This window comes from Pelodiscus sinensis, chromosome 25 (assembly GCF_049634645.1).
Source record: "Pelodiscus sinensis isolate JC-2024 chromosome 25, ASM4963464v1, whole genome shotgun sequence".
NCBI lineage: Eukaryota > Metazoa > Chordata > Testudines > Trionychidae > Pelodiscus > Pelodiscus sinensis.
The window spans coordinates 18,401,733-18,416,914 of record NC_134735.1 but is presented as its reverse complement, the minus strand read 5'-3'; the positions used below and the strand labels follow the sequence as shown (position 1 = coordinate 18,416,914).

At 56.0% G+C, this 15,182-nt stretch overlaps 3 non-coding genes across 3 annotated transcripts; all 3 read left to right on the top strand.

The window, feature by feature from the left end:
• The first annotated feature begins 6,615 nt into the window (after window positions 1–6,615).
• On the top strand, window positions 6,616–6,687 carry TRNAM-CAU (transfer RNA methionine (anticodon CAU)). The gene has a single exon. It is a non-coding gene; the product is annotated as a tRNA-Met (tRNA).
• Window positions 6,688–8,233: 1,546 nt separating this feature from the next.
• On the top strand, window positions 8,234–8,305 carry TRNAM-CAU (transfer RNA methionine (anticodon CAU)). The gene has a single exon. It is a non-coding gene; the product is annotated as a tRNA-Met (tRNA).
• A 1,553-nt stretch (window positions 8,306–9,858) lies between these two features.
• On the top strand, window positions 9,859–9,930 carry TRNAM-CAU (transfer RNA methionine (anticodon CAU)). The gene has a single exon. It is a non-coding gene; the product is annotated as a tRNA-Met (tRNA).
• The last annotated feature ends 5,252 nt before the right edge of the window (window positions 9,931–15,182 follow it).

Here is a 15,182-nt window from a genome sequence, read left to right as displayed (position 1 = left end):
GTTGGTGGAATTCTGGAGGACTGTTCAATCGGTCTGCAAGTTTCAATTTCATAATTAGAAAATCATCATAAATGGCACCTCGTATGACCTGTTCTAGTCGTACTCGGTGTTCCTTGCTCCTTTCAGTGCCTTTACGGCGGATGCACAGTTGAAGGGATGGTTCCAATCTGTGAAGATAGGAAGATAGTTTTTCACCTGAATGTTGGTAACAGGATCGAAACTGAAAGTAGAGGTCTTCCCCAGTCTCTAGGCTCCCAAAGGCATCCTCCATCGCCGAGAGATAGTCATCAACAGTGGCAGCAGGCTTGCTGGCTTTTAATGCACAGATTACATTCCCTGCAGGTCCTCGCAGGCTTTCTGCCACACGTTTCCTCTTTTCAGCCTCACTACATTGCCATTCCTGCATCACCTGATTTAGTTGATGCCTCCAAGTGTCATAGTCATCTTCCCCTACAGGCACAGGTTTAATGCCTGAAAAGAACTTCAGTTTTCTGTAAGGGCCTGATTCATATGCTGTCTTTATGGACTCCCCTATTGCTTTTCCCATAGCAAAAATTATTTGGTCTGTAGAACTGGAAGGAGGCACAGGACTACTTCCCAAAAGAGTCCTTAATTCAGTCATGGTCTTCCCTTCCTGCATAAGGAAGTTCCCCAATTTGGACTGAAAACCATTAGTTTCAGATGGTGGGGCAGATGGGGAGGGAAAACGTGATTGTGTTTGAATGGTCACCTTCCATCCGTCCTTCTCTCCATCTGGCAGAATTACATGGGGAGTCACTACAGTAGACAGTATAATCTTGCTCTCTACAAGAAGAGATAAAGTAGCTTCCCCTTGTGCTTTCATCTGACTCCGAACCACACAGGTTCCCCATTCTCTGACATTAGCAATCTCATCTTCAATTTGTCTAATTTCCCATTCAGTGGGTACATTAGTGAGCAGAAAGTGGCGTTCAGGGTCAGCTCCCTCCAGCTCACACCAAGCTATAAGCCTCTTCTGATAATCCATACTGGGAATTTACTTAATATCCCAGGAAGACAGCAGGAGTGTATATAAGGTATGAGTTTAAAAGACGGGATCCCAGCGGTGCCTCCAATGTAGCGCCCCCTCTCCACCTGGTTACCTTCTTTTAGAGCCAATCTCCTTTCAGGTTCGGATGGATAGGTCTGGGTTCTTCTGGATCCCGCCACCTACTCAATTTTATTCTTTCTGATTGATGTACTTGGCGGTGCCTCCACCCCCCTCACTCCTTCCTAGCAGGGTTGCCAGGGCAGCTTGGGAGGAAAATTCTAGCCCAGGATAATCCCCACGTATTCGCCAGATAGTTGGAGACTCCCAGAAAATAACACAAACACATACACTATAATAAACACAATTATATTAAACAGGAGACAATTATAACAGAACAGGGTAAAACATTATTTTTAGGGTCACCGGTGCCCTGCAACTGTGAAGTTAGTGTCCCGTTGGTACGCGTACTTTGTTGGGGCCCTTGATGACTGTTGACCACACAATCCTTCTCTGCAGAGGTTTAGCAGTGGGGCTGACTAGGTCCAGTACAGCCCAAAGGACTCACAAATGGGAGAAGGCAGCAAATCCCTCCACAGTTTAATAGGCTGCAGGTAATAAAATCCCCAAACAAATTCCCTGACTTACTAACTAAAAATTGGTGCACTCACACACTCCATGAATGAGCCTCAGGTTGAGAGATGACTCAGTCTCTGCAAAGGGGCTGCTCTCTCCTCACAGGGGTCCTCTTCAAGCAGGAACCAGGCTGCTTCGGTCCCAGAATTTCCCCTCACTGTGAAGGGGTGCAGGGCTCAAGATGCAGACCACACAACTGCACCAAAATTCAAAACTATAGCCTCCCAGGCCAGCCTCCAGACCCACACAGCAGGCAGCAGCCCTGAACTTGCTGCTAGAGCCCAGCTGACCATGCAGTGACTCTCTCACCCAGGGAGCTGGAGAGCCAACTCCGCCTGGCTGGGGAAGCCTCCCAGCAAACTCCACAACTGGGAATCAACAGTGGAGACATAAACCCAGCTGAGGGATCCTGCCTTCAGGTCCCTAGAGGCTAGCTCTCAGGGGGAACCCTGCATGCAGGCCTGGGGCTTACTAGCTCCCACACACTCAGTCCTCCCCTTTTCCTGGCTGGCTCCAGACTCCCCTCAACAATGGTCTCTCCTTCCCCCTGGGAGGGGCATCTCACTCCCTGTGGGTTGCCGGGCAGACTCTGGCCCTGGTAGGGAGGGGGAGCCAAGGCAAACTCAGAGTGCCTCTCCCTGAGCTGCCAGCAGACAAAGCCCCGGGAATCCAAGCAATCTCCTTGGGGGTTACACTCTCCCTGTGCGAAAGTTCTTGCCGTCCTCGGCAAGGGTCATTTAACCACAACACAAACATGCAAGGTCCTTTCCATCAGGTAATAGTATACATTGTTTAGTTGACAATAAATATCATTAGCCAATAAGTAAGTATTGCTGTGTCCACATACAATATTAATTTAAACATTAAATTGTTATTCAATTTACATTAATAACATTCTTACTATATTTAAATAAATGACTTAACCTTGGAGTCTCCATTGTTAACTATCAGACACAAACAATAATAGGCCACCCGCACCCATCTATTTACTAAATGCAGAGGGACAGAGGTGGAGGACCCTGGGACATCATAGGTGAGTTTCTGTACAGGTTTTCGCTCTCGTTCTGAACGTCGAAGTACAGGAGCTTCTTCATTCTCAGGGTTCTCAGCAGTAATGACTGCAGGACAATCAATGATTTCCCTCTCTGCAGGTTGCATGGCTTCTCCCACATCCTCTACAGGTGGAACCATCCTAGCTGGTAAACCACTTGCCTCTTCATTCCTTGGGTTGTCACACTGGGTGGAAATGTGCCCATCCTCGCCACATCGGTAGCAGAATCTCTTGTTCCTTGGGAGGGTCACCAAGGTTTTCTTTACAGGTTCTCTGTTGGGGTCCCTTCTCCCTGGGTGAAAAGGAGGGTACTTCCTTTCTGTCAAAGTTGGTGGAAGAATATCGCTAGGTGACCCCTGAGGCATCTTACTCGTCATAAATTCAGTGAGCTGTGCTGTCAGGGTTTTGAGCTGTTGATGGAGGTCCTCAGTGGTAGGCAGACAAAGGTCATCCTTCAGTTTCTGAGGACCAACGGTCTGGCTCACTGAGATCTTATTCCTCTCTCTAACCGTTCTCTTTTCCTCCTCCTCCCGGACTTCTCGCAGCAGTTGGTGGAATTCTGGAGGACTGTTCAATCGGTCTGCAAGTTTCAATTTCATAATTAGAAAATCATCATAAATGGCACCTCGTATGACCTGTTCTAGTCGTACTCGGTGTTCCTTGCTCCTTTCAGTGCCTTTACGGCGGATGCACAGTTGAAGGGATGGTTCCAATCTGTGAAGATAGGAAGATAGTTTTTCACCTGAATGTTGGTAACAGGATCGAAACTGAAAGTAGAGGTCTTCCCCAGTCTCTAGGCTCCCAAAGGCATCCTCCATCGCCGAGAGATAGTCATCAACAGTGGCAGCAGGCTTGCTGGCTTTTAATGCACAGATTACATTCCCTGCAGGTCCTCGCAGGCTTTCTGCCACACGTTTCCTCTTTTCAGCCTCACTACATTGCCATTCCTGCATCACCTGATTTAGTTGATGCCTCCAAGTGTCATAGTCATCTTCCCCTACAGGCACAGGTTTAATGCCTGAAAAGAACTTCAGTTTTCTGTAAGGGCCTGATTCATATGCTGTCTTTATGGACTCCCCTATTGCTTTTCCCATAGCAAAAATTATTTGGTCTGTAGAACTGGAAGGAGGCACAGGACTACTTCCCAAAAGAGTCCTTAATTCAGTCATGGTCTTCCCTTCCTGCATAAGGAAGTTCCCCAATTTGGACTGAAAACCATTAGTTTCAGATGGTGGGGCAGATGGGGAGGGAAAACGTGATTGTGTTTGAATGGTCACCTTCCATCCGTCCTTCTCTCCATCTGGCAGAATTACATGGGGAGTCACTACAGTAGACAGTATAATCTTGCTCTCTACAAGAAGAGATAAAGTAGCTTCCCCTTGTGCTTTCATCTGACTCCGAACCACACAGGTTCCCCATTCTCTGACATTAGCAATCTCATCTTCAATTTGTCTAATTTCCCATTCAGTGGGTACATTAGTGAGCAGAAAGTGGCGTTCAGGGTCAGCTCCCTCCAGCTCACACCAAGCTATAAGCCTCTTCTGATAATCCATACTGGGAATTTACTTAATATCCCAGGAAGACAGCAGGAGTGTATATAAGGTATGAGTTTAAAAGACGGGATCCCAGCGGTGCCTCCAATGTAGCGCCCCCTCTCCACCTGGTTACCTTCTTTTAGAGCCAATCTCCTTTCAGGTTCGGATGGATAGGTCTGGGTTCTTCTGGATCCCGCCACCTACTCAATTTTATTCTTTCTGATTGATGTACTTGGCGGTGCCTCCACCCCCCTCACTCCTTCCTAGCAGGGTTGCCAGGGCAGCTTGGGAGGAAAATTCTAGCCCAGGATAATCCCCACGTATTCGCCAGATAGTTGGAGACTCCCAGAAAATAACACAAACACATACACTATAATAAACACAATTATATTAAACAGGAGACAATTATAACAGAACAGGGTAAAACATTATTTTTAGGGTCACCGGTGCCCTGCAACTGTGAAGTTAGTGTCCCGTTGGTACGCGTACTTTGTTGGGGCCCTTGATGACTGTTGACCACACAATCCTTCTCTGCAGAGGTTTAGCAGTGGGGCTGACTAGGTCCAGTACAGCCCAAAGGACTCACAAATGGGAGAAGGCAGCAAATCCCTCCACAGTTTAATAGGCTGCAGGTAATAAAATCCCCAAACAAATTCCCTGACTTACTAACTAAAAATTGGTGCACTCACACACTCCATGAATGAGCCTCAGGTTGAGAGATGACTCAGTCTCTGCAAAGGGGCTGCTCTCTCCTCACAGGGGTCCTCTTCAAGCAGGAACCAGGCTGCTTCGGTCCCAGAATTTCCCCTCACTGTGAAGGGGTGCAGGGCTCAAGATGCAGACCACACAACTGCACCAAAATTCAAAACTATAGCCTCCCAGGCCAGCCTCCAGACCCACACAGCAGGCAGCAGCCCTGAACTTGCTGCTAGAGCCCAGCTGACCATGCAGTGACTCTCTCACCCAGGGAGCTGGAGAGCCAACTCCGCCTGGCTGGGGAAGCCTCCCAGCAAACTCCACAACTGGGAATCAACAGTGGAGACATAAACCCAGCTGAGGGATCCTGCCTTCAGGTCCCTAGAGGCTAGCTCTCAGGGGGAACCCTGCATGCAGGCCTGGGGCTTACTAGCTCCCACACACTCAGTCCTCCCCTTTTCCTGGCTGGCTCCAGACTCCCCTCAACAATGGTCTCTCCTTCCCCCTGGGAGGGGCATCTCACTCCCTGTGGGTTGCCGGGCAGACTCTGGCCCTGGTAGGGAGGGGGAGCCAAGGCAAACTCAGAGTGCCTCTCCCTGAGCTGCCAGCAGACAAAGCCCCGGGAATCCAAGCAATCTCCTTGGGGGTTACACTTCTGCCCAGCCCAAGAGGACCAGCTACGTTCCCGGCTCAATTCATCCCTTACAGTCAGAGCCAAAAATCACCAGCTGACGGTCCTTCAGAATCCTCAATGGAAAGGGGGAGAGGGAATTGTGGGAGCACTCGCCACGTTCTCGGTTGAGGCTTGCAGCAGTCATGGAAGAGAGAGCTGGCTTCGGTCAAGTCTCGGGAGTACGGCCACGGCTTGGACGGGTCCTTCAGTCCTTGGCTCAGAGCTTCGGTTGGTAGCCCACATCCTCCCGAGGTAAAAAAGCAGGAGGGCTTTCCTTCCAGGGCCTTTTGCATCTTCTGCCGTGGGAGGCGAATCCTGGTGTTCTGGCTGTGGGGGAAAAAGACAGCCACAAGATGGCGTTTGGAGTCACACGGGCGAGTCGCCTGTCCAAGCGGGACCGAGTCCCTTCCAAAGAGAAACCATGGCAGCCATGCAAGTCCAAGGCTGCACAGGAAACCTCAGGAGCTGCGACTGGGGCTCAGTTCGCGCGGCCACGCTTCCCAGGGGAGGCATGAGACAGGCCCAGAGGTCTGCGCAGCAAACAGGCCCGCAGGAGGGAGGCGGCTAAGAACCCGCGCGGCTCGTGCGTTTCTCCCTCTCAGCTGGCGTAGAGGCGGGAGGGGAACGACACCTGCCCGGCTGGAGCTTTCGCGCTTGGGCTCGGGGCTTAAGCCCCGAGGCCGAGGCCCCGGCGCGGTTGCTGGGAGACGGGCTCCTGTGGCACGGCACGGCCCCTGAACCTTGCCGGCCACAAGGTGACCTCACCGAGGCCGAGAGGGATGGCTTGGAGGTGGCAAAAGGGAGCCCGCTAGCAAGCGCCAGGAGGCCGAGCGTAGCCACGTCCCTGGGTAGGCTCGAACCACCATCCTTTCGGTTAACAGCCGAACGCGCTGACCCATTGCGCCACAGAGACCTCGAAGGGCTTTCCGAAACGCTGCCTAGCAGCCTGCTCCTCTGCCTGGCCGTGCCAGTGCAGCCCAGGTGCTAGAGTGGATTGCGGGCAGTCTAGCCCCAAGGGAGCAGAGTGGCGCAGCGGAAGCGTGCTGGGCCCATAACCCAGAGGTCGATGGATCGAAACCATCCTCTGCTACGTGTGGGCCGGCCTCTTTTGACTCCGCGCCTTCACTCCAGGCTGCAAGTAGCTAAAGGCCAGGCCAGGATGCCGCCTGTGGGGAAGCTCTCGGCAGCCCCCCGCTTCCTGTGTGGGAGGCACGGAGGCCTCCTCTTCTGTCCTCAGGCAACAGGGCTTCCTCCTGCCCTTTTCCCACCCACAAGGGCCGCCGGGACCCGCTCAGGGAGCGCGCCAGGGAGGCTCTCCAGACGCTCGTGGAACAAAGCACTTCTGGACCACGCTACCCAGAGCCTTCATTCAGGCCTAGACAAAACGCCTAGACAAAGAGCTGCCACAGCATCCACACTGGCCTTGCTCTACTACTCCCAGGCACGCCAAACCCCTCACAAAGAGAACTTCTGCCTTCGCCATACTGCTCAACAACAGGACACGCGAGCAATTCCCTCCGACGCGCCGCTTCTCCCGCATCGCCACCACCCACGCTCTTTAGGCACACGCCGGCTGACCAAAACCCATCTCATCCCATCAAAAGCTTCTGCCCAGCCCAAGAGGACCAGCTACGTTCCCGGCTCAATTCATCCCTTACAGTCAGAGCCAAAAATCACCAGCTGACGGTCCTTCAGAATCCTCAGTGGAAAGGGGGAGAGGGAATTGTGGGAGCACTCGCCACGTTCTCGGTTGAGGCTTGCAGCAGTCATGGAAGAGAGAGCTGGCTTCGGTCAAGTCTCGGGAGTACGGCCACGGCTTGGACGGGTCCTTCAGTCCTTGGCTCAGAGCTTCGGTTGGTAGCCCACATCCTCCCGAGGTAAAAAAGCAGGAGGGCTTTCCTTCCAGGGCCTTTTGCATCTTCTGCCGTGGGAGGCGAATCCTGGTGTTCTGGCTGTGGGGGAAAAAGACAGCCACAAGATGGCGTTTGGAGTCACACGGGCGAGTCGCCTGTCCAAGCGGGACCGAGTCCCTTCCAAAGAGAAACCATGGCAGCCATGCAAGTCCAAGGCTGCACAGGAAACCTCAGGAGCTGCGACTGGGGCTCAGTTTGCGCGGCCACGCTCCCAGGGGAGGCATGAGACAGGCCCAGAGGTCTGCGCAGCAAACAGGCCCGCAGGAGGGAGGCGGCTAAGAACCCACGCGGCTCGTGCGTTTCTCCCTCTCAGCTGGCGTAGAGGCGGGAGGGGAACGACACCTGCCCGGCTGGAGCTTTCGCGCTTGGGCTCGGGGCTTAAGCCCCGAGGCCCCGGCGCGGTTGCTGGGAGACGGGCTCCTGTGGCACGGCACGGCCCCTGAACCTTGCCGGCCACAAGGTGACCTCACCGAGGCCGAGAGGGATGGCTTGGAGGTGGCAAAAGGGAGCCCGCTAGCAAGCGCCAGGAGGCCGAGCGTAGCCACGTCCCGGGGTGGGCTCAAACCACCATCCTTTCGGTTAACAGCCGAACGCGCTGACCCATTGCGCCACAGAGACCTCGAAGGGCTTTCCGAAACGCTGCCTAGCAGCCTGCTCCTCTGCCTCGCCGTGCCAGTGCAGCCCAGGTGCTAGAGTGGATTGCGGGCAATCTAGCCCAAATGGAGCAGAGTGGCGCAGCGGAAGCGTGCTGGGCCCATAACCCAGAGGTCGATGGATCGAAACCATCCTCTGCTACGTGTGGGCCGGCCTCTTTTGACTCCGCGCCTTCACTCCAGGCTGCAAGTAGCTAAAGGCCAGGCCAGGATGCCGCCTGCGGGGAAGCTCTCGGCAGCCCCCCGCTTCCTGTGTGGGAGGCACGGAGGCCTCCTCTTCTGTCCTCAGGCAAGAGGGCTTCCTCCTGCCCTTTTCCCACCCACAAGGGCCGCCGGGACCCGCTCAGGGAGCGCGCCAGGGAGGCTCTCCAGACGCTCGTGGAACAAAGCACTTCTGGACCACGCTACCCAGAGCCTTCATTCAGGCCTAGACAAAACGCCTAGACAAAGAGCTGCCACAGCATCCACACTGGCCTTGCTCTACTACTCCCAGGCACGCCAAACCCCTCACAAAGAGAACTTCTGCCTTCGCCATACTGCTCAACAACAGGACACGCGAGCAATTCCCTCCGACGCGCCGCTTCTCCCGCATCGCCACCACCCACGCTCTTTAGGCACACGCCGGCTGACCAAAACCCATCTCATCCCATCAAAAGCTTCTGCCCAGCCCAAGAGGACCAGCTACGTTCCCGGCTCAATTCATCCCTTACAGTCAGAGCCAAAAATCACCAGCTGACGGTCCTTCAGAATCCTCAGTGGAAAGGGGGAGAGGGAATTGTGGGAGCACTCGCCACGTTCTCGGTTGAGGCTTGCAGCAGTCATGGAAGAGAGAGCTGGCTTCGGTCAAGTCTCGGGAGTACGGCCACGGCTTGGACGGGTCCTTCAGTCCTTGGCTCAGAGCTTCGGTTGGTAGCCCACATCCTCCCGAGGTAAAAAAGCAGGAGGGCTTTCCTTCCAGGGCCTTTTGCATCTTCTGCCGTGGGAGGCGAATCCTGGTGTTCTGGCTGTGGGGGAAAAAGACAGCCACAAGATGGCGTTTGGAGTCACACGGGCGAGTCGCCTGTCCAAGCGGGACCGAGTCCCTTCCAAAGAGAAACCATGGCAGCCATGCAAGTCCAAGGCTGCACAGGAAACCTCAGGAGCTGCGACTGGGGCTCAGTTCGCGCGGCCACGCTTCCCAGGGGAGGCATGAGACAGGCCCAGAGGTCTGCGCAGCAAACAGGCCCGCAGGAGGGAGGCGGCTAAGAACCCGCGCGGCTCGTGCGTTTCTCCCTCTCAGCTGGCGTAGAGGCGGGAGGGGAACGACACCTGCCCGGCTGGAGCTTTCGCGCTTGGGCTCGGGGCTTAAGCCCCGAGGCCGAGGCCCCGGCGCGGTTGCTGGGAGACGGGCTCCTGTGGCACGGCACGGCCCCTGAACCTTGCCGGCCACAAGGTGACCTCACCGAGGCCGAGAGGGATGGCTTGGAGGTGGCAAAAGGGAGCCCGCTAGCAAGCGCCAGGAGGCCGAGCGTAGCCACGTCCCTGGGTAGGCTCGAACCACCATCCTTTCGGTTAACAGCCGAACGCGCTGACCCATTGCGCCACAGAGACCTCGAAGGGCTTTCCGAAACGCTGCCTAGCAGCCTGCTCCTCTGCCTGGCCGTGCCAGTGCAGCCCAGGTGCTAGAGTGGATTGCGGGCAGTCTAGCCCCAAGGGAGCAGAGTGGCGCAGCGGAAGCGTGCTGGGCCCATAACCCAGAGGTCGATGGATCGAAACCATCCTCTGCTACGTGTGGGCCGGCCTCTTTTGACTCCGCGCCTTCACTCCAGGCTGCAAGTAGCTAAAGGCCAGGCCAGGATGCCGCCTGCGGGGAAGCTCTCGGCAGCCCCCCGCTTCCTGTGTGGGAGGCACGGAGGCCTCCTCTTCTGTCCTCAGGCAACAGGGCTTCCTCCTGCCCTTTTCCCACCCACAAGGGCCGCCGGGACCCGCTCAGGGAGCGCGCCAGGGAGGCTCTCCAGACGCTCGTGGAACAAAGCACTTCTGGACCACGCTACCCAGAGCCTTCATTCAGGCCTAGACAAAACGCCTAGACAAAGAGCTGCCACAGCATCAACACTGGCCTTGCTCTACTACTCCGAGGCACAGCCAAACCCCTCACAAAGAGAACTTCTGCCTTCGCCATACTGCTCAACAACAGGACACGCGAGCAATTCCCTCCGACGTGCCGCTTCTCCCGCATCGCCACCACCCACGCTCTTTAGGCACACGCCGGCTGACCAAAACCCATCTCATCCCATCAAAAGCTTCTGCCCAGCCCAAGAGGACCAGCTACGTTCCCGGCTCAATTCATCCCTTACAGTCAGAGCCAAAAATCACCAGCTGACGGTCCTTCAGAATCCTCAATGGAAAGGGGGAGAGGGAATTGTGGGAGCACTCGCCACGTTCTCGGTTGAGGCTTGCAGCAGTCATGGAAGAGAAAGCTGGCTTCGGTCAAGTCTCGGGAGTACGGCCACGGCTTGGACGGGTCCTTCAGTCCTTGGCTCAGAGCTTCGGTTGGTAGCCCACATCCTCCCGTGGTAAAAAAGCAGGAGGGCTTTCCTTCCAGGGCCTTTTGCATCTTCTGCCGTGGGAGCACCTGAAAGTAAAACAGCTGCGGCAGGCGTACGCCATGGCCACCAGGGGCGGCGCCGCAGCAGGGGCTGCCACCTGCCCCTACTTCCCTGCCCTCGACCGACTCTTGGGGGGCGGGGCGGTCCGTGCCAGCCCGGGAGGCAGCGAGCCGGGACTGGAGGGCCCTGACCTGGGCACACCGGAGGGGCCACCACAAGGAGTTCCAGCACTGGAGTCGGCAGGGTCATCCAGGGAGACCGTACCGGGGAAGTAGTTCCAATTAAGTAGTTCGGGGGAGGAGGCGGGAGGGAGACCAGGGACCGCGCACGTGGGCCATGCCTCCCACGGATCACACAGACACCTGTGCACGTGCAAGCACATGCCATGCCACGCTCCAGCTGCGTGACACCCAGGGGCCGTGGCCCAATAGACACATGCATGTCTGAAGAGACCTGACATGCTCCTGACCCTGGGGCGGGACCCAGCAGGATGCTTTCCCTCCACACGTCTCCTCTACATGGAGGCAGGGGACATCTCCCCGCCCCCCGCCCGCCCACCGCCCCGGCCACACTATACATGGCACAGGGACATGGGTGCAGTCTTGGGGCAGCTCCCCGTCCCGGGGAGAGCCAGACATCCTGACCATGGCCTCTGTACAAGCACAGCGGCTCTGACGGTGCAGGGCATGGTCGCCCTCACGTTGCGGGGCGGGGGGAGGGGGCTGGGCATCATCTACTGTGTCCCCAGGGAGAAGTGACCACTCTCTTTCTCTACAGCTGTACCAGCTGCTCGTGCAGGGCGCACCACCCCACCCGGGACATGCTCCCGCACCCATGGCCTGCTCCGGTCCGCCACCACAGAGCAGGAGTACTGGGACCAGCACCTGGGGTCCTTGCGAGCCCTGCACCACACCGTCAAGGCCTGGATGTGGGAAGACCTGCAGCTCCGCCAGGAGCAGCTGGCTGAGGACCGAGCCAGAAATGCAAATCTGCAGGCCCTGCTGCAGAGCATGGTGCCCTGTGCTGATCCTGCGCCTGCTGCCCCCCCAACAACTGTCCCTCCTCCCACTCCTGCCCCCCTCCCACCTCTTCCTCCTCAACCCCCACACCCTCCTCCTCCTCAATGTCCACACCCCCCACCTCAACCTCTGCACCCTCCACCCCATCCCCCCGGGGACGCCGAGGCCCCCTCCCTTGCCGTGCTGGGAGGCGGTTGGCCCGGCGTCACCCCCACCCCGATCCCTGAGTTTCCCCTCTCCCTCTTTCCCCTTCCAGCTCCCTCCTCCCAGTTTTCCCCCTCCCCTCTCCCACACTCTCTCCTGCCCTTTCCTGCCTCCTTTCCCCCGTCTCCCCACAGTTTTATTTCCCCTCCCCAGTTTTGTTAAATAAAGAGAGTTTGTATTTTTGAACACACGTGTCCTTTATTTTTTTTTACATCAGGAAGGGGGGCTAGGGAGGGGTAAGTGGAAGAAGGTGAGGGAGGAATGGGGCATGAGCCCCCGATGGGGAGGACTAGGGTGGCTCTGCAGGCTCCTTGGGTGGAAGCTCTCCTGCAGGGCCTCCTGGATCCTGACAGTCCCCCGATTGAATTCAAATTAGCTTTTAGGTCTAGATACACTAGTTCAAATTAGCTTAGTTCGAATTAACTAATTCGAATTCAGTTAGTTCGAATTCGTGCTGTAGTGTAGACATACCCATTAATGACACACTCTTGCAGTTCTGATGCCATGCAACAGAGGGCAACAGACTGCACCGAAAATGTTGCGTATGAAAAAAAAAGCTTATTGAAGTTTTTCTACAATATTTTACCAACATTTTTAAAGCACAAATCGTTTAATGTAAGTTAAATCTTTGCCCTCAAACACTTCACGTGCAATGATCTTGGGCATTCCACACAATCATTTAGCATTGAAAGGCGATCTTTTCCTGTGCTTTGCGGTGACAATTTGGATTTGGGCATCCAAATCCAAACTGGCAGGAAAATGTCTATTTGAAACTAAACCTCACACAAGCCATTTGTGCTTCTAACTGACCGTTCTGTCTCCTTTCATTTGCAAAAAACTCAAAACAAAGGAAAATGTCAAATAGAAGCCCAGGTGGGATGATACGTCTGGTGCCTCCGGCCACAGCAACCCCCCGCCCAGTGAGTGCAGAGGAGGCAATAACTCACTGGCTGCCGGGTTACGACAGGGGCAGGGAATTCCAGAAGAAACTCGCCCAGCAGAAGGGTTTGGCATTCCCCCTCGGAAAGAGCCACTTTCCTGCCCTGAAAAGACATTTCCAGGCTCAGTCATGCTGGGCGAAGCCCAGGAAAGGGGCATGGAGACAAAGCATCTCATTGGACAAGCCCGCCCCCCCCGTTGTGTCATAATATTTCCTTTGGCATCCGTTGCCATGTGTGACGGACCGGACCGGGCCGGGCCGTGTCTGGGCACAGCTGAGGGCATCCGCTCAGGGCGAATTGCTCAACTTCGGGGCTCCTTACAGCCCCCAGACTGGTGACCTCTCCACACAGGCCACAAACCAGTCCCACAGAGCGCTTCAGCTGCCTGCCTGAAGCCTCACGAGCAAAACCCCTCCGGCACCCCAGCAATATCCATGCCCCCGATGGCCCCGGGCCTCATACACCGGTGGGGGTCCTAGCACCCAATCCCACCTACCCCGAACAAGTTCTGTCTGGTCCCAAGAAACCAGCCACAGATCCCTGGTCAATTTACCCTCTGGATCTTACCCACAAATCATGCTGAGCCAATCCTTTAGCATCTAACACCTAAAGGTTTATTATTACAATAAAGAAAAGCATGAGAGTAAGGTTGTTAAAGGAATAGTATGTTACATGCACCGAATCTCCCAGTTCTCGATGCAGCCTCTAGCAGAGATGTTACAGCTGCTGGTTTAAGAGTTCTTGTTGCACATCCTAGGGTCAGGATGGGTTCACAGGTCTCTCGGGCTCTTCGATCCCTGCAATGCTGCCTCTGGGATGAAGTGCTGAGCTGAGAACCAAGATGGCATCGACCACATGGCCTATTTATCCCTCCTTCCTGGCCTCTTCTTGGCTGCAGGAGATCACCTGGTCCTCAGCCTCTCTCTGCTGGCCGCTCTTAGGTGTCCGCCCTCATGCTTTAGGTGTGTCCTTGGCCCATTCAGTGCCATTGTCCCACAGGGCCTCGCTAATTAGCATGTCCACAGGCCGGGCTCTGCCCAATGCTCAACCACATGCAGAGAAATATTCAGGATCCACACAGACTACAGATTCCTAACTACACACACAGACGTTATACAACCACATAAATAGCTTACATAGGACTATCAGATAATAAGCTTCTATTCAGCACCCCACATGGCCCCCTTTTCTACCATTTTCTGGGGCCAACACCCCCACCTATGGGTGCAGCAGTGATCTGGCTGCTCCCCTCAAGATCCAGTAATGTGACAGGCAGTGACTGGAGGAGCTGCCTGGGCATAGACTGTAACCCAGGGGCCCACAGTGCAGCAATCATCAGCAGTGTCTGTGTCTCCCCAGCCCCCATTCAGAGCTGAGTACAGGTACCTCCCCAGCCCCCTCCCCACCCCCGTCTCCTGCTCACAGCAGGTCAATAGGGTTCTCCCATTCTTGGGCCTCTGGTTCCCATGCAGCTGCTCCCAACAGGAGTCCCTTGCAGCCCGGCAGGCTGGGGCAGGCCCCATCTCTCCAGCACCAAGGTGATGACGGATACAGACACCAGGAGGAGCGAGACGAGGGTGCAGCCAATGGCCTAGCGGGCAGGAGATGTGGCCGGCCCTGCAAATGGAAAGGACCTGGTGACAGTCGGGTGCAAAGTGGCAAATGGCTCTGCAGTGCCAGCACTAGGCACAGAGCAGCTGCCGTGTAGAGACCTTGGGTGAGTGCCCAGAGGGCTAGATCTACAGGGGATCATGCTGCAGGGGGCATGTTCCCCCGACAGGAGGCCGAAGTGACAGAGGCTGTTGGGGACTCTCCTCCCTTTGCCCAGGTGGTGTTGGAGGAGCAGGGAAGGACCCAGGTTTGCTCAGGCTGCTCCAGGACTTGGTGCAAAGGCCTGACAGGAGCCAGCAACGGACACAGCAGCCCAGACCCTCTCGCCTCTCCCCAGTATGGCTGGCAGCTCACAGGGGCGACCCCGCCCTGGGCACGAGGCCTTGGCACCGGCTGTGGGCTCAGGAGGGGGCGGACATGGGACATAAGCGATGCCGAAGGGAGGGGTGTGGGCATTAGAGGCCACTACCATTGCCCCGCCCCCTTCCCCGCACCTACCCCTGCCCCTGTTCTGAGGCCACGCCCCCACTCATTCCACTCCCCCCTCCCTCTGCTGCTTGGGCTCCCCCACCCTCACTCAGGTTCGCTGGCCTGAGGCTGGGGTTACGGTGCAGGATGGCTGGGGAGTGGGGCGCGGGAGAGGCTGCGGGTTGCAG